Genomic DNA, 20,548 nt, shown 5'->3' with positions numbered 1-20,548 from the left:
TCTGGGACCAGGTTGCACAAGCTTCCTTTGATGCTTTGAAAGAAGCGCTAGTCAAAGCATCATTAATGTACGCCCCATACTATCTAAGGGATTTTAACCTGTATCTGGCTGCAACAGATACGACCATTGCAATGGTTTTAGTTCAAGAAGTCGATGGAATAGAACACCCTATATATTATTTAAGTAAAAACTTAAATGATACAGAAAGTAGATATTCTCATGTTGAAAAGCTGGCATTAGCAGCTGTTCAAGCGATTCAAAGATTTCGACATTATGTCCTCTTTAGGAAGACCACTGTATTGTCAGATTGCAACCCCATGAATTATATACTGTCGCGACAGTTACTTGGGGGCAAATATTCAAAGTGGATAGCTATCCTTCAAGAGTTTGATCTGGAATTTGTGAAATCCAAATCAAAGAAAGCTTTAGTTTTCGGAGAATTATTATGCGATCTCCCGTCATCGTACAACGATGAAACGTCCAAAGAATCGATCGTGGACGAAAGTTTGTTTCTGATATCAGCAAGTGATGAGTGGTATAATAGTTTATCTCCAAACCCAAAAGTTTCGGCCAGACACCTCTCACTCAGAACAAAAACGCATTCGATACCAAGCAAAAGACTACATGATCGTCGGTGATACACTTTACCGTCGTGGTGTCGATACGGTTCTGAGAAGGTTTCTAACCCATGAGGAGGCCGAAAAAGCCCTGAACGAATGTCATTCAGGCACCTGTGGGGGGCATCAATCTGGATATGCTCCAACACAAAGAATCTTACGAGCAGGATACTTCTGGCCAACCATGTTCAAAGATTGCATAACCGCAGTTAGAAGTTTCCATGCATGTCAGATTTTTGATAGCAAAACCAGAAGACCCCCCGCTCCTCTACAGCCAATAATAGCTGTGGGGCCTTTCGCCAAGTGGGGCATCGATTTCATGCAATGTAACCCCACCTCGACCGGGGGGCATGGGTATATTATAGTCGCAGTTGACTATTTTACCAAATGGGCCGAGGCGATGCCTACATTGGATAACACTGGTGAAACAGCAGCCCTATTCTTTTTTAATCATGTGGTCGCTAGATTTGGCGTGCCACAGTCCATAGTAACAGATCATGGATCGCATTTCCGCAATCACATGATGGTTGAATTAACTGCCAAACTAGGATTGTCTCACGACAGCTCTACTCCGTACTATCCGCAAGCTAACGGACAAGTTGAAGCGATCAACAAAGTCCTGAAGCGCATGCTGCAAAGGATGGTGGGGGTTCACAAAAGAAGATGGCATTTGATCCTGTACTCGGCTTTGTGGGCCTACCGAACATCGGTAAGGAACACCACTGGGTTCACACCGTTTCAATTGGGGTATGGCCTGGAAGCAATCCTACCAATCCAGTGTGAAATTTCGTCCCTTAAACTCGCAATTGATCTCCTCCCCGGAACCTCAGAAGAAGAAGCTCGTTTCTTGGAGTTAATCCAGTTGGATGAAACTCGTCGTGATGCCGCCTTGGCCAACGAAGCCCATAAGAAACGAGTCAAAGCGTAGTTCGACAAAAATGTCAAACCCCGTGTCTTCTCGGAAGGTGATTTGGTCTTGCTTTATGACCAAGAATCCGATAAATTGGGAGCTGGGAAATTCAAGTCCTTATGGATGGGCCCTTATATTGTTAAAAGTGTGTTAGAAAAAGGTGCCTACGAGTTGGTATATTATGATGGAATTCCACTGGCGCAACCCCGCAACGGGTTGTACCTTAAGCGTTACTATGCCTAATAGTAACCTGCATGCTTTTGTTACATTTTTGTTTTCGCTAAAGCGTTTGTTCCAGTTTAAATAATTCGCTTTTTACACTTATTACAGATGTCAAATCCATTGGAACCGTGGGTTGGATATGCTGACGGAGCGAGTCGTAGTTCGAGGAACCTATCCTCAGCAGCATGGGCCATTTTTAACCCAAGCGGCGAGTTAATGAGTTTCAGGGGGGTATGTATTGGTCAATCAACAAATAATATCGCTGAGTATAGCACGTTGATAGAGCTCCTCTCTGATGCCATTACCCATGGCATACGCCGGCTAGTCGTCAGGCTAGACTCACAGCTCGTGGTACTACAGCTCAAAGGTACCTACTCTGTCCGAAATCCAGCTATTTATCGCAAGTTCCTAAGAGTTAAAATCTTGGAAAGACAGTTTGATTTTATCCAATATCAACACATTTCTAGAAACTTAAACACATTAACCGACTCATTAGCAAATTATGTGTTAGATAGACATTTGCAAATTTGATAAAAAGAGAAGCATCATCAATGTTTCATACATGGATCACATAAAAACTGGGATAAACCCCGAAAATCAAAAATATATATAACTGTTTACGGTTTACATATAATGTTCTGTAACCAAGACAAAATCGGTCATATGACCCCAAAACTCAAAAATGGCTGGGGGGCACCCTAGCCTAGTGGTGCTCATGATAACATGCCACGGCCTGTGCGATCATGCGCAGAAGACGAGACCATCGTCTAGGAACACCAGCAGTATGTCGCTGCAATCGCAGGGGCAACTCGTCAATCCGTACATCCGGAATCCCGAAGGTAAGACCCTCGACCTGTTCATGCACAGCTGCAAGAGTCTCGGCCAAGTCAAGGTCACGGAGAATAGCTCTCCCTGGAGCCTCCCCTGCTGGGGCAGCAGCCGGAACTCTCGGACGAACTGCTGGACGGACGGGGCCCACATCTGCATGCACACATGAGTTTGATTAGAGTCTTGATAGAGTAAAGCACAAGGACATTATAAATAAAAATAGTAAACAGTGATAAGGTCAAAATATTTACCAAGATCACCCCACTGCTCGCCATCCGGTAGTACCAAATCCGGATCACCTCGGAAGTCCATGCCAATATATGGATACTCAGAAAAAGCCATATCCTGCCGCTCGAACCACCTAAAGAAGGCATCAGTAAAAGTAATCTTAGATTGACCTGCATGTCTAGCCATGTGGTCAACCCACCTCTGCATGTGTGGCTCAGTGGGAGATGGCAAGTCGAGGACAATGTACTGAGGTTGCATCAGGGGTATCTTCTCCAAAGCGAAGGCAGTCAAAACTGAACCAAAGCCAAAATTCTTCAGTCTCCTGTCCTTTACTTTGGTCAACTGGTTTTTCATCTGAACCAGTACTGCATCACACCAGTTAAAAACTTTCGGCTCAAGACATTCCAGGGCGTGCTGCACATATGACCTGTTGGCAACATGAGGGGATGCACTACCGGCCATCCTACAAATCGTGTACAGAATAGACCTGAGAGACCTGTCAGTGACATCACAGATAGAAATCTTGCCGTCTCTGCTCGGCTGAGATCCCTCCCTGCAATACTGACGAATATAATCTTTCACGGAATCACTCCCTCGGGCCGAACCGGACAAGGAAATGGGGGCACCCCGCCTTGACAACCCAGTCAAGAAGTAAATGTCCACCATGGTCAAAGGGATGGACTTGCCCCTAATCTGGAACACTTGGTTAACAGGATCCCAAGCATCAAGCAGGTACTGCAGTAAACGTATCTGTGCCCTCATGCTAGATATACGGAAGAATTTTAGCAAGCCACAGTTCCGCAACGCGCTCACGGTAACAGGATCATGGAGGGCAATCATGTCCTCCTCTTCATGCTCTCGTTCTCGCCACGTAAGAGTCATTCTGCTCCAATAAACTCTGCAAAACAAACAAGAGGAGGAGTAAGATCCCTGACTCAGTGAAGAAAATGGCAAAAATCTCATAAAAAATTGTGCAACCAAGATGTTTTCTGCGCCCAACGCAGGTAGGGAAGGGTCTCACCTGCGTTGGGAGACAAACTGCCTTTGGAAATGAGCACCCCCAACGCAGGTTTCGATATAGGGTACCTGCGCTGATGGCAGAGCGCCCTAAGGAAACCCCAGGGGCTCATGGGGGCAGGAAAACAAGCATAAAACTGAGAAATAAGACCATGAAAAGATAGAGCTAGGGTTTAGCTCCTACCTGGTGGAAACGGCGCTGAAAATCGTCCACAGAATCTCCCGAAATCAGCTGGTGAAAAATCAAGAGGAAGAGGCACCTCCAAAGCTCCAACAAACCAAATGCACATGAAATGGTAAAATGAGAGGTAAAAACATCTTTTAAATTGCTTTTTACGTAATTCAAAGTAAAATATTAATATTTTTACTTCATGTTATCCGTTTCTAACAAGTTTGTTGCAGCAAATTGATGAAAACAGTACTATCTCTGGAAAAGAAAAACTAGTCATGGTAAAATATGAATTTGACCTTATCAAACGAGCAGTTTTGGCAAAGTTCATGCTCGTTAAAAAATAAACGCAAGATCCGAGTAGTTTTAATGCGGAAATTCATGCTCGTTAAAAAATAAACATAAGCTTGTGAGCAGGCTTCCCCCAGCGTTCAAGCTCATTCAGAAAAATGAACTGGTAAATAACCATTTGAGACGGTAAATTCATCAGCCATAAAAACCTTGGTCGTGTTTGTGCACCGTCACCTCCACTTTTCATTTGGCCGATCATTCACATCCACTTGATTGTTTACCTATTTTGAGGAACAGCTGCGAAGAGTGATCCCACCTAGCCATCCTTGTAATACTGCCGTGATTGGAAAATTCCAACCTGTACCTGGAATCTGCTGTTATCCCTGTTTATCACTCGTTCCTCAAAATACGAGTCTTCTTTGAGCTCTTTTCACTGACTCGTAAAAAATGAAAAGTTTGCCGAGTTTTGGCCTTCCAGCTCGTTAAAAGGACCGGAAGAGCTGTCCCTCCTCTAGATTTTAATCTTTTTGGACCTGAGGGATTATTGCACAAAAAGATCGAGCGCTTGTCTAGTTCGGCTCGATAAAGATATCGAACATTCATCCCTTCTGTATTGTTTTATACTTTTTCGGACTTAAGGGATTAGATGACGAAAAAGGACCCCTAGAGTCTACTTTATGTACACTTTTCAAACTCTCTAAAAATGAAAAGGACCGAGTTGTCTTTGTCGCTGGGCTCGTTAAAAATATTAGATAGCGACAAACTTCTCTTTAGACAAGAACGAGTTTCCCTATCGCTAGGCTCGTTAAAACATAGCGATGGGCTTGCCCGAAGGGCAGGTTATAGATCAAGCATATGTTATCCTCCTCAAGCTTGACAAAAATAAAGAGGTACTGGTCAGAAATGACTGGGGAAAAATTGGGAAGAACCTCAAAGCTTAATGGTAGCAAGCCGCTCTTGAACATGACACTTTTGCCTCCGTAAATATCGGGTTGGGTTATTATCATTCACCGGTCCCTTCACCATGGTCTCGCCATACCATCCATACATGGGGTAATGTTACCGATCCATCACATCAGTGTCGTTATATGTTCAAGAGATGTCTTGCGCAAATGGTCGATCCTATCTCCTTTGTTTGCCGCTTGCTCCCAGCTCCAAGTCTTTTCACGGGCCCAGCTACACGAGATCCTGCAAATAAGACAAGAAAAGGAAACTACAAGAAGCATGCATTCATAATCGATCTAAGGATTAGCATAAATCAAAGACACAAGTAAGACAATTCACCATTGAAACACATACGAATAGAAGAACCTCAAATGCTTTATTAATATATGGAAGTAAGGTTCAGGCGGTGATACAACCATGCGAGGTCCAATCCAGCATCACCTTCCCGACGGAGAGAAATCTCTTCTTCACCTCCCTCAAGCAATCACCCAATACTCTCAACTGCAAACCAACAATGATTCTTTGCACTGAATTCCGCCCTCCCCAGATCCCATGGGATGAGACCCTTATATAGAGTTTTGGAGTGAAGATAAGCTAGCTTGATGTGTGACTTGTTGTCCTCTTCAAATCCAGTTGTTCTTTAGTTCTTCACTTGGAGTTTCTGTCTTCCACTTGGAGTTTTAGAAGCTCTTAACTCATCATTAGGCGAATCTTATGATCAAGTGTCTTTCTGGAAGCTTCCTGGGCACTGGCACATTGAGAGAAAGATTCCTCCACATGTCAAAGTACGCCCAGCGCAGGTAGCCTTTGTTGTACCTGCTATGCAATGCAGGTAGCCTTTGTTGCACCTGCTATGCAACGCAGGTAGCCTTTGGAGCAGCTTCTTTGATCCAAAATTGACCTGTTTTTGAGTGTTTTTCAGTGGAGAACTGATTTGCAGTGCTATGGTTTGCTGACCTTGTTCCTCTAAGGGTAAGAACAACATGTTTAGGGACTTTGGATCCCTCAGATTATTGACATTTCATGCTCTATGCTGTAAGGCACAAAAATGTCTATAACACCGAGACACTTGCTAAAAACTTTATGGTGATCCTTTTTCTCCTTGCTAACCTGCTAATTGAAAGAAGTCACAAATGGAAGCAAACTAACATACAACCAATCTAATCTACACTGCTGTAATGGAAATGCATCTACTTAAGCAAATGAAAAATTAGACACTGAATCTATGCTAACATACATGTACAATAAAGAGGAGCCTTGGCTGCTAGGGTTGGGCCCTAACCCAAGAGCTTCATCCCTCTGAGTTAACTCAGTTCTAGCTCAAAAGAAAACTCATTCTTATTATCAAAACAATGGATTACATCCAAAACTGTCACAAGTCTTGCAGCTCGAAAATAAAGTAGAGTTTTACAATAAAAATCTGAATCCTACTGAGGTCCTAGGCCTCTCTACTTATACATCTGAAGTCTCCAACGACTTACTTAAAATTAGGGAGGCTCAGCTCCCAAACTCAAGATAAACTGGTGCTTTGTCTTTCACTTGCTCGATTGCCTTCTAGTCCTCATGATTTGGCTATTTGCACTCTGAGCTGATGGAGGAATATTCAAATGGAAGGGTAGTAAATGAGGAGGATTTACCTCCTATAATTCCTCTCCCTTGTCCCATTCGAGTTTTGACCAAGGAGTTTGCCAAAATTCCTTGGTTTTATCTTTTAATCCTGAATTAAATGCACATTAGACTACAAAGAAAAATATCCAACTCTAACTCATCTCATAAACAAAATATAATCAAAAGTATGCAATAAGTTATGAGAATAGTAGGTTTGACTAAGCTAGGAGGTGAATTACGGCCCATATAATTACCCAATGATGAGGCTCATCATCACCCCCCTACTGAAAGTGTTGCTCATCCTCTTAGCAACTTAGTCAATGTTCATGTCCTTCATGGCTCTGGTAGCCTCTCTGGCATTCCATTCCTCTGTTGTGGTCTCTTATTCTTGTTCATAGAAGCTTGCTTTATTTTCTATCTCTTCCCACTACCTATTTTCTTCTTCTTCTTTCCTATCTTCTAACATCCCTCCTTCATGGCTCTGGTAGCCTCTCTGACATCCCATGCCTCTACTATGGTCTCTTATTCTTGTTCATAGAAGCCTGCTTTATTTTCTATCTCTTCCCACTACCTCTTTTCTTCTTCTTCTTTCCTATCTTCTAACATCCCTAGGAGTAGTGGTGGACTGAGTTTTAGGCCTATCTAATTGACCTTAAACCTTTGCATTCATTTCTTATACATAGGTGTTCTGTTGAGTGCCTCTCTCAACCTTTGATGGGAGAGATATGCTCTGATCTTCAAGATGTGTGGCAATGTGTTCCATCTTATGAGGCAGGCATGTATACTATCATCTCATAACATATCCCCAAAATGTGAAATTTCTTGCTCTTGGGCAGAAAGATATCTAGGTGCCAGCTGAGGGTCATTTGTAATCAAATTATGGGTGCTGATTAGGGCCATGGGATTTGATTGTTCAGCTTTGATGAAAAGAGGTTCATTTTTCTCTTTGGCCAATATTATTTTAATCTTTGCAGCCCTTGACTCCTCATGGCTCATCCATGATGCCAAAGCCATTAATTGTAGATCTCCTAGCTTGGCATTAGTATCCCAAACATTCATGTTTGTGAGGGCCATGTTATGCAAATAAAACTCAGCCATGTTGGCCCTATCCTCTAGTGTATTTTGATCACAAAGATCAATAAACTGTTTGTAGTCCTGAAATGGCATGGTGCCCCTTTGTGCTAGTTTTTTAATCTGAAACTGCAGCTATTGTTCTTTGAGGTAAAGAGCATAGGATTTAGCTGGCATCCTACACTAGATGGCCTCCAAGGAGAGGTTGGCCATACATGTTAGTTGGTTCTCCCTTTCCTGTAGTTTTCCCCTCAGCCATGCATTTTCTCTCTCAAGCTGATCTCTTATTATTGCTTCTCTATCCCTTAAGCCACTTACCTCTTTGCCCATTTCTTTTGAGCTTCTCTTGCATGTGCCCAATGTCTTCCACCCATTTTGACTTGGCAATTTGCATCCATCGGTGGGTTCTAGCCCTTTCTTTCTCAAGTTCGAAAAATAATGGGATGGCAAATTTTTGAGGTATTACCCTACCTCCTTCAATAAACTGGGAATAGGAGTTCAGGTTAGGTTGGGGGCTTGGTTCCTTTGTCTCTAGGTCTTCTTCTTTTGTTTCTTGCTACTCCCCTACCTTGCTTTCCAATTTTTGTGCTTCTTGTAGTTTCAGCAGAGTATCATGTAGGATTGTTTTTGTTTCCTGTAGGTTTTGTTGTGGATCTTGTAGGATGTTTTGTGGATCCTGTAGGATTGCCTTACCCTTTAAGGAATTTGATTTAGTATTAGGCCTCCTTAAATATGTGATTGGTGACTTAGGGGAAGGAATTTTATCCCTTTGAGTAGGGGAATCTTCAATCTCAATAGGACGTTTCGTTGATATTTGTGGCTTCCCTTGTTCGATTCTTGTGCTCTTTCTTGTTCTGAAATATAGGGGGGTTTGCCTCCTTTTTCCTTTTTGCTTCACTGGGGTACTAAGAGCAGTTAGGGCAGCTATTGCCTCTCTCTCAATGGCCTCTAGGGACACCCTAGGTTACCCCTTCTTGTGTTCTTTCCCCTCTGTTTCAACACATTCTTCCTCTTTGTTTTTCCTTTCTTCTTCCTCTTGTGGTTCTTACTCATCTCCATCAGTTTCTTCCTTATTTTCCTCCTCTGTTTCACCATCATCCTCCTTCTCTTCTCCCTCTTCTTCTTCTTCTTTATCATGTTCCTCTGTGTCAGCTCCTTCTTCATCCATTTCATCTTTTTCTAGATCTATATCTTCTTCTTCCTGTTTTGCCTCCTGCTCACTGACAGAAGGACTAAAATCATAAGTGAGGGTTTTGATGTCATCCTCTGCTAGAAATTCTCTGAAGACTGACCATGTTATAGGGAATCTGAGGTTTTGGAGGGAATCCTCAATGAGGATCCTAATCAACCCATGGTGAGAAAATTGTTGGGAATTCCCTTCCTTTACTTTGTTGTTGGAGTCTATGAGTGATTGCATCAAGAAATAGGATATGCTGAGTCTTTGGTGAACTGGTGTTTCTACCCCAAATCTTAATTCTTCAAGGATCTTGAAATGGTAGCCATAAACAACACTATATCTACCCTCACATGAGATATATTGTAGAATTTCATGCAAATTCTCTACAAATCGACCTTTGAGATCTATGTAGAAAATCTGAAGGTAGATTAACTTGATAATGACATATATCAAAGCAAAATACTATAATCGACTTCTACTATCAAAATTGCGGAAGCTTAAAGATCGAGCTAAATCAGAGCTGAAAACATATAACCATAAGAAGAAGAATCAATGCACATGAAACATAGAAAATACTGAGGGTAAAGCCTCAACTAAAAACCCCAGTATCTATATTATCATACAAGGTGGAAATACATCAGAATTATACAAAGCCTTAGCTCTCACAACTAGCTATCTCTCGGTACAATCCTCCTGGATGCTCATAGGTAATCAAATCTTCTCACAAGCCTTCTCCTCTGCCCTCCAAACTCCTATTTCACTGCGCAGTTACCTCTGGGATGATCTCCTTCACCCAGTGTAACACTGCTCTAACACACTGTCAAAATTGCGAAATCCTCAAGGAACCCTCCCTTGATTGCATAGATGAGTTTCCTTTATAGGAAAACACATGCAACTGATAGTAACCTATCATTTACATTTAGCTCAACTGGGTCTTTCTCAGAACAAACATGCATGAGTTTATGATGCGGGAATCTTCAGTTATCTAGAGTACACTAGTTGAGTGCATGCATGCATCAACTGATTGATAACTCACAATTAGTTCCTCAAATAGTTTGGAACTAATTTAACTGGACTTTGCTCGGTAAACTGAGGTAACTAATTACAACTCAATTATAACTCAATCTTATCTCCTTAATTAAGGGATAACTGTTGCATGACTTCAGAAAGACTTCTAACTTGAATTTCTCCAACTAATTAATCCATAATGAATTAATTAATTATTTCCAAGGAGTTGGTGAGACTAAATTCGAATTTAATTCAAAATTTTAATTCAAGGACAAATTAAAATTGGAATATTCTAGATTCTAGTTTTATCATTTCTTGTTGCTATTTTCAACACTCCCTCTCAACAAGAAAAGAATTCAACTCGATCCCGATCCTGAACCTTTGGAATGCTCTGCATGCAACACTTCTCTCAAGTGTTGTTGCTCAAGCAACTTCAAAAACAAAAAAAAATATATCAAACCTGGATCAGTATGATGCATCTATCATCAAAGTCTCTGACTACTATTGCCTCTATCAATTGAAAACTCTGCTCTTTTGTTGACTCAGGATTTCTGCACTATTGTTAATCCTTCTCTGCACTCTTCAGTATTTGATTGCTCTAGCCTTTGTCACTTTGATCTCTGACTACATCAATCCCACCGATTCCTCCCGCTACATCCATGTTGTTGTTTGTCCTTTCTCCCAGCACTGCATCCACACTGCACCTCCCCTCATCATGTTGCATCGTGTTTCCCACTGCTGCACTGCAACTCAGTTACTGAGAAGTAAGTAACTAATCTCCCAACTGACCTCCCTATTGGGCTAGAAACACCCTCTGATGCCTAAGCTCCCTCTGAATCTCCATCCACATCCTTCTCTACCCACTCAGTCAATCCTGCTACTCCTCGTCAGGGCTCCCGTAGCAAGGTCTAATCAAAGAGGCTAAGCACCTCAAGGATCTTGCCCCTATTTCAACCTTCAAGAGACTATCACTTCACATTGCCCCACCTCACACCTGGAGGTATGGCTGCATTTGATCCCTCTACCCACTTCTCCAATTGTGGCTCTTCCATAATTGTCTGAGAGTTCTTCTGAGACTGCATGTTGAAAGGTAATTCACTCTCCCTCTCAACCACAAAGTCTCTAACATTTGCCTTGCTCCTAAAGGATTTGCATGCATATTGAACCTGAAGATAATACAGCTTCTTGACTCATGAACCAATCTATTTCACCTGTCTCATTGTGATGTGTCTAAGTAAAACCTTTCCCTTACTGAAGACAACATCATAGCCCTTGTCCTCTAACATCGCGACCAATACCAAGTTCTTCTTCAGTCCAGGCACATACTTCACATCTATCAAGGTGATAGGAGCTCCATGCTCCCTCTAAAAAGTAACTGTGCCCACTCCTGAAAGACTATACCTTCCATCGTCACCCATATCTGTGCGCATCTTGAGGTCTTTCTCCTCCAAGGCACTGAATAAACTTTTATCACCGCTCATTTGGAATGAGGCTCCATTGTCAAGATACCAACCACAACCCGTCATCGATGACATGATGCATTCGATGAGGGTAAAGTCCATTTCGAACTAAGAGGCTAATGCCTCACCTTCCGATCCTTCCGAGGATCCCTTCTTGGACTTCTTCGATGGGAAATTAGTCTCATAATGTCACATCTCGTGACAATTAAAGCATCTCACTTTAGATTTGTCACCCTTCTTCCCTCCATGAGAAGAATTTGATCTGGAATGGGAATCCTTCCCCTTCCTTTTCCTTGCTTTACTCGGTAAGGCCATATTTTCTTCATCATCATCCTTGGATGAAGAACCATCTCGAGTGATCCTCCTAATCTCCTCCTGCATGAGATCTGACCATAATCATTCCCAATCTGGTAGTTTCTCCCTTCCATTCACAGAGTCCTAGTATCTATTCTAGCTCTTTCGAAGGCCAAGGAGAGCGAGGCTTACAATATAATCATCGGTAGTAGTTATTCCCGCACTACCAAGCTCATCTTTGCAAGTGGTGAGCTTGTTTAGATATGTGGAAATAGTATCGTCATTCTCCATCTTGATTCTTCGAAGCTTATCCTTGAGTGCCAATTTCCTCTGGTTGCTACTGTTCTGGTAGAGGTCCTTCAATGTATTCCACATTGAATATGGAGTATCCTTCCCATGGAAACTCGAGACAATATGGTCACGATCCCTCAAGGATGATTCGTCTCACCCTCGCCACACACTTCTTCCACTCAGCCAACTCTTGTGCATTATTTGAACCTGGCTTTGTGATTTCTTGATCAATGAAATCCTTCAAGCCATTGTCTTCTAATACAACATCCATGCGATCTTTCCACGCTATGTATTTCGAGCTACCTTCCAAGGCATACTCGAGTCTCAAGCCATAGAACGCCATTGACCAACCTTGAAGTATGATAAGAATTCGATTTGCACCTGCAACCCCAAACTTCAAACTTCAAATTCTCTTCTCTGTATACTATTCATAGCTCTGATAAACTAGGCCCTAATACCATGTATAATTTCCTGCAAATTCTCTACAAATCTACCTCTTAGATCTATGTAGAAAATCTAACTGTAGATTAACTCTATAATGCAATATACCAAAGAAAAATACTATAATATACTTCTACAATCAAACTTGTGGAAGCTTAAAGATTGAGCTAAATCAGAGCTAAACACATATAACCATAAGAATAAGAATCAATGCACATGAAACACAATTGGGGGAAAGCCTCAGCTAAAAACCCCACTATCTGTATTATCATACAAGGTGGAAATACATCAGAATTATACAAAGCCTTAGCCCTCACAACTAGCCAGCTCTCAGTACAATCCTCTTGGATGCTCACAGGCAATCAAAGCTTCTCACAAGCCTTCTCCTCTGCCCTCCAAGCTCCTATTTCCTTGCACAGTTACCTATGGGATGATCTCCTTCACGCAGTGTAACACTGCTCTAACACACTTTCAGAATTGCGCAATCCTCAAGGAACCTTCCCTTGACTGCACGGATGAATTTCCTTTATAGGAAAACACATGCAACCGATAGTAACGTGTCCTTGACATTTAGCTTAACTGGGTCTTTCTCAGATTAGACATGCATGAGTTTCTGATGAGGGCATCTTCAGTTATCTGGAGTACACTAGTTGAGTGCATGCATGCATCAACTGACTGATAACTTACAATTAGTTCCTCAATCAGTTTGGAACTAATTTAATTGGACTTAACTCAGTAAACTGAGCTAACTAATTATAACTCAAATATAACTCAATCTTATCTCCTTAATTAAGGGATAATATCCTTAATTTAACGGATAACTGTTGCATGATTTCAGAAAGACTTGTAACTTGAATTTTTCCAACTAATTAATCCATAATTAATTAATTAATTATTTCCAAGTAGCTGGTGAGACTAAATTCGAATTTAATTCACAATTTTAATTCAAGGACAAATTAAAATTGGAATATTCTGGATTCTATTTTTATCATTTCATGTTGCTATTTTCAACATATATTTGATGAGTTGGTAGCCCACCTCACTCCATGGGTATGGCAGACCATCCCTTCTTACTCCATTTTTATCCTCTGTGGGTTATTCACCTTCTAAAAAGAATTTCGTTTTTGCCACCTGACTGTCTCCTTTGTCTTCTTTTCTCCATGGAATTCCTAGGGGAAGTGTGGTGACCCTACTGATGAGATCTGGGGTGAGATCTATAGTGAGGCCTCTAACTAAAATAGTGGCATGGATTCTGCTGTGTGGAGTGAGGGAGTGAGAAAATTCTTGAGCCACCTCATCATCATACCCTGTGAATTTTTCAAAAAAACCCATCCAGTTGTGTCTTGTAAAGATTTCAAGCACCTGGGGGTGCTGTTGTATCCTCACCTCCTATTAAACCCCCCTGTCATCTTGCTAATGAAGCTTAAGGAAAAAATGAAAGGGTTGACACAATTTTTTTTAAATGCAGGAGCAAAACATTGTTCACTGTGTATGGAATTTACCTCTCACAGTTGCTAAATTCACTAGATTTTAGAGTATTTCTAGTTCATTTGATTTTACATCGAGATGGAATTTTAGAGCCTAACTCTTTAGAATGGTGGTAGTGGACAATTCCCGTGACATCCCTTCTTGAACTCTTCTTTGCCTATCCTGTAGACTGCCTCTGTGTATCCTGTAGACTGATCTTGTAGACTGTATCTTGTAGACTATATCCTGTAGGAATTCCTGTGCATGATCCTGTAGAAATTCTTGTGCAGAAAGATTGATCCTTGCTTCCGGTGGGTGGCCAGAGTTACGAGAGCGACTTGAGTGAAGGAGTTTCGAGGAGGTGGAATGCACTAATGCATGCAAACGATGTTTTATCTCCCTTTATGGTGTTTCGGGGTGAGGTGGTGTGCTGGCAGCAGAGGTACATTGCCATTTTTGGACTGTTTGTCCCCATTACCACCTCATCATTTCTCATTCCTCGTAATCATCTCCCACCTTGTAGATCCATATTTTAACCACTTCTTGTCCCACTCCTCCTCTGTCTTTGAGTTGATTGCAACCATGTGTGAGAGGACACCCGATTTGCATGTGCTGACTGAATGAAGGTGGCCAAGTTAACTAGCCACCTTTCCACTTATAAACCAACTATCTCGTAACCCTTACAACTTTTTATTAAATGATGCATATGAGTGAGCGAATGGGATACTTACCTCTGGTTTCGATGCCATGCTGCAGTTGTCGAAGATCAGAGGTGTTGCATTGTTTATTTGCTACATACTGTTCTTCTTCCTCCTATTGCTATATGCTAATGGTTTCTTGGCTTTTGCAGGTATCTATGACTGAAGATCTGATGTTGTTGTTGCTGTTGAGCTCTTAGATCATCCTAGTGAAGCATTGTAGCTGTTGATTGGCATTTTGTGGGATAGGCTGCTACAGGATTTCCTACAGGATGTCCCGTAGTTGCTTCTCCCTCAGAATTCTTTAATCATGTTGCTAGTTGGGGATTTGAGGATGGTGCAATGAATAGATAGAGGGAGTAGGATTGTGTGTAGAGAAAATTAAACTTAGGTAATGCTCTTACTCCTCTCTTTTTTTAGTTTTTTCTCTTTTTTCTATGGCTAGCAGAAACTGTTGAAACTGATCTTCTTTGTTTTGAATGATGAGTGCAGGGATGATAATGGTGGACAAGGTGAGGTGTTAGATCATGCGTAGGATGAATTTTAGGAACCCAAATACTTACCATGTACCCTCGCATTGCCTCCTGTAGGTTTTCTGAGCCATTGTAATTCCTACAGGATCATCCTGTAGGTTTTTAAGGGCTCCTGTCGGAACAAGGGGGATCCTCTAGAAAACATAGTCTTCACCCAAATCGAAGTAATGGAGTGGAAAAATGATAGAAATGATGGAGGGATGCATGGTGAGGAGTGGGGGAGATGAATATGTGTGAGGCAAGGTTCCCTTTGGATCCTCTTTTTGCTCCTTCACTGTCTTTCTCACCCACCTGCAAATAACAATTTTATCTTTCCCCTCTCTTTTGTTTTATGAAAAATAACTAAGTTGCCTCAGAGAGGTTTTCACCTTAGCTATTTGCCCTAGGCACCTCAAGGGAGGTTTCCACTCAGGGATCTTCTTATTTCTTTTTCGATTCTTTTTTTTCCATCATTGGGCCTTTTCACGAGGTTTTCAACCCAAATATCGGACTCAAGCGCCTCATGGAGGTTTTCACCTGGGTCGTTATGTTTTTTCTTTTTCAGTGACTTGATGAGGGAGGACTTGGAACTTGCTCCACCATCATCACTGTTTTATTGATATTGTCAATGAACTCTTGTTTTGATAAAGGTCTCTTATGCATTTTTAATCAACGCTCGTTAACAAGTAATGGAATCACTTCTTCATTTATAGTTCCGATTTGCATTGAACCATTATCATGGCATATTTCCACAACATAAGGTCCGAGCCATCTTGTCCTTAGCTTGCCCCTGGAGTCTTTATACCTAGAATCATATAACAATGCCCAATCACCCTCCTGAAATTGCTTCTCCTTAGTATGTTTATCATGCCAAATATTCCTCTGAAGCTGAACTATCTCTGTATGTAGGAGGGTCTGCATTTTGAATTCATCCAAGCCATTCAATTGGAATAATCTGTCTTGTTGTAAATGAATGGGGTCCAAATGTAGTTGAGCTGCCATCATCAATGTGTTATATTCAAACTCAATGGACAACAAGGCTTTCTTCCCATAGACCAGCTCATAGGGTGTAAATTGAATGGTGGCCTTCCATGTGGTATTATAGGCCCAGGTGGCCTAGACTAGTGTCTCTACCCAATCCTTCCTGCTACTGCTCACTACCTTGGTTAAGATGCCCTCTAGTGCCCTATTCGTCACCTCCACTTTCCCAATAGCTTGTGGATGATAGGGAGTGGAAGTCCTATGCTTGATTTTGTGATGGCTGAGCAGTTCTTTAATCATGTTGGAGGTAAACTGGCTATCTTGGTCTGTGACTAGCTTTCTAGGGTACCCAAATTTGTAGAATACATTCTCCCTTAGGAACTCGTCCACCTTCTCTTCTGTTGTTGCCTTGATTGCCTTGGTTTCTGCCCACTTAGTCAAATAATCAGGGCACACAATAATGTACTATTTTTTCTTTGAAGGAGGGTTGATAGGCCCAATGAAGTCCTTGCCCCACTTGTCAAATGGCTTGATAGTCACTTGAGGCTGTAGGGACATTTCATCTCTTTGAGTAGGCTTTCCCATCCTCTGGCACCGATCACACTGACTAGTGTACTTTTTCACATCCTGATGCAGAGTGGGCCAATAATAGCATGCTTGTAATAGTTTGAATGTTGTCCCCCTTGCTGAAAAGTGACCTCCACAAGGCCCATCATGAAGGGTCAAAAGGATGTCAAAAACTTCCTCTTCCCTTACACACCTTCTCAATATTTGATCTAGGCCAAGTTTGAAAAGATTACCCCCAATCCAGGTGAAGGGGGCACTTTTCCTTACTATCTTGCTCTTTTCTTTGGAGGGCAAGTTTGGTGGGAACTATGTTGATGCCAAATAGTTTGCTATATCAACAAACCATGGGGAGATAACTAAAATAGCAAACAAGTGCTCGTCTAGTAATTGGTCATCCACCATTCCTTCTTCACCTGCAGGCAGATTCACCCTAGATAAAAAACAACATTTTCCTTACCAGGCTTATCAACAATGGTTAGATCAAACTGTTGTAATAAAAGCAACCATTTTATAATTCAAGCATTCACATCTAGTTTTTTCATTAAATATTTGATTGCAACATGGTCAGTATGCACAAATGTTTGATAACCTGTAATGTAATGCCTAAGTTTGTTTAATGAATGCACAACAACCAAGAGTTCCTTTTCGGTCACAGTGTAATTTAGCTCAGCCTTTGACAAGTTCTTACTAATAAAATATATGGCATAAGTCGGTTTTTCCTTTACCTAACGTAAGGCTGCTTGTATTGTTGGGTTGTGTTATATTCTTTCCACGACTAGCCCACGTAGCTAACGAGGGGGTTAGAAGGGGGGCGGAACCCCCATCGCCCCTTCGTTGCACCGATTGCATAACAGGGGAGTCACAAGGGGTTTGATGGGTGCAGGTAACCCCACTCTATGGGGTTCAGGGCAGCGCCCTGGAAAATTTTGGTTTTGGATCCCATGCTAGGTTGGGTGGACCTACCTATGGTTTTGTGTATGATTTTCACACATGGTTTTGGATGCGATGGTTTTTGGTCCATGGTTTTGGATGCGATGGTTTTCGGTCCATGATATTGGATGCTTCAGCATGTATAAATATGTATTGTAACATTGAAAGGAATATAATGAAAAATCAAGCTGGTAGTCCCAGTTTTGGGATCCAAGGGAAAATCTCTGTGTATATGTGTTTTATGTGTTATGCTCTCGCATTGTTTATTTTATGTGTTTTAGAATTCGTATGGAGGTAATTTCTGTACGGGGTTAAAACCTACATTTGGTATCAGAGTTGTTTTGGCTTCAAGGGGATGCCTTTGTTGCTGAGGGGTTTCGCTCGGGCCTGTGGTAGACCCTGTTCAATGGGAGATTTGCGAGATCGATTCTGGTGATGAAAGAAGATGGCGAGCAGTGGAAAGATAGAGATCGAGAAATTTAACAGTCAGATTTTTGAGTTGTGGAAACTCAAGATGGAGGATCTATTGGTGGATAAAAATCAGTGGATCATGGTAGATCTGGGTACTAAACCAACGGGAGTGTCCAATGAAGAATGGAAGAAGTTTGAGCGGAAGGCAAAGAGCACAATACAATTGTGTGTCTTAGATTCAATATTGCTGAATGTATCAGGGGAAGCTATGGCAGAGGCTTTGTGGGACAAGTTAGGGACTTTGTACCAATCTAAGTCTCTGGTGAATAAACTGTTCCTGTGGAAAAAGCTGTATAACCTGAGGATGAAAGATGGAGACTCGGTGAGAGAGCATCTGAACACATTTATTACGGTGGTAAGTCAGTTAGCATCTGTTGATATTAAAATTTCATATGAAGATAAGTGCATTAGTTTGTTGTGTTCTCTACCAGATTCATGGGATAGTCTAGTTATTGCAATAGGTAGCAATGCAATTGCCTTGCAGTTTGATGAAATAGTCTCATCCTTGTTGATGGAGGAGATGAGACAAAAAAATATGGAGAGATAGAATGGTGATGCCTTGTCTATACGAGGATGGTCCCAGAACAGAAATAAAAATAATTCATCGAGTGGGCATCGAGTGGGAGATCTAAATCTAGAGGGAGATCTAAATCTCCAGGAAAACCTGTAAAGGTGGTGTGCTTGAAATGCGGAGAGGAAGGGCACTACAAAAGGAACTGTAAATTTAAAGCTCCTGATAAAGGAAAGGGATCTGATGATGCTCCTTTTGTAGAGGCGAAAACCACCTTAGGTGAAGGTGGGGATGTGTACTTGTCTTCTTCAAGTACACATGTAGATCATGAGGCATGGTTGATTGACTCAAGTACATCCTTTGACTTCACTCCCCACAGAGAGTGGTTCTGTGAGTATGAGAAATACGATGGTGGTGATGTATTTTTAGGTGATGATAGGAAGGCTAGAATCGTTGGTCACTGAAAAGTAAAGTTGAAGTTGCAAGGTGGAAGGGTTAGAACACTTCCAGGTGTTCTGCATATTCCTGCATTGGCCAGAAATCTGATTTCTGTAAGCAAGTTGGATGATGCAGGTGTAACAATAGTGTTCGAGAAAGATACCTGCAAGATGGTTCGGGGAGCACTGGCATTGATGCAGGGAGTTCAGATTAGAACTCTGTACAAGCTGCAAGGTAGCACGGTTGTTGATGGGTGCAACAATTTTGTGGTTCCTGAAAGTGGAGCAGAAAATCCAATGGTCTCTGGAGAGAAGACCGTGTTGTGGCATCAAAGGCTTGGAAATATTGGAGAGAAGGGCCTTCGAATACTTCATGGTAAAGGTGTGGTAGAATGTATGAGTAATAGCTCTCTGGATTTTGATTTCTATGAATATTGTGTATATAGGAAGCACAATAGAGTGAGTTTCCCCTCTAGTGGTAAGAGGGCAAAACATATATTAGAGCTTGTGCATAGTGATGTGTTTGGACCTGTAAAGGTTCCATCATTGGGTAAGTCTATGTACTATGTATCATTTATAGATGTCTTCTCGAGGAATACATGGATATATTTCCTTAAAAATAAATTTGAAGTCTTTGATAGGTTTAAAGAATTCAAGGCTCTGGTGGAAAACTAGACAGAGAAGAAGATAAAGGTGTTGAGGACAGATAACAGTGGAGAGTTTTGCAGTAAGGAATTTGAAGAATTATGTAAGAAGTGTGGTATAGCACGACAGAAGACTACTCCATATACACCTCAGCAAAATGGAGTTGCAGAAATAATGAACATGACGTTGATGGAGAGGGCAAGAAGCATGCTCAGTGATGTCGAGTTAGGACATGAATTCTAGGAAGAGGCAGTGGAGACAGCATGTTACCTGGCCAACAGATCACCTTCATCAGTGTTGGAGGATAAAACTCCACAAGAGGTATGGACTGGTAAGAAACCCTCTCTTTCACATCTGAGGGTATTTGGATGTGATGCATATGTACATGTTCCAAAGGAGAAACGAACTAAGTTGGATAGTAAATCTGAAAAGTGCATCTTTATTGGGTATAAGGATGCTTTAAAGGGTTATAAGCTTTGGAACCCAATAACATGGAAGGTTGTGTACAACAAAGATGTGGTGTTTAGAGAGGTGAAAGATGTTATTAAACATGAAGTCCAACCAAAGGAACCTAAGAAGATAGAGTTTGAGCTAAAGGAGGAAGAATCAGACTCTACAGCAGAGGAGGAATTAGAAGATGAAGAGCCACAAACTCTGGGTGTGAGAAGATCAGTTTGAGAAAGAAGGAAGTTAGAAAGGTATAGTCGATCTACTTTCTATTCAAATTTTTCTTTATCTATTACTAATGATGA

This window comes from Pinus tabuliformis, chromosome 7, assembly GCF_031772625.1.
Source record: "Pinus tabuliformis cultivar Carrire ecotype Pingquan chromosome 7, CPIR1, whole genome shotgun sequence".
Lineage (NCBI taxonomy): Eukaryota > Viridiplantae > Streptophyta > Pinopsida > Pinales > Pinaceae > Pinus > Pinus tabuliformis.
This window is presented reverse-complemented; position numbering follows the sequence as displayed.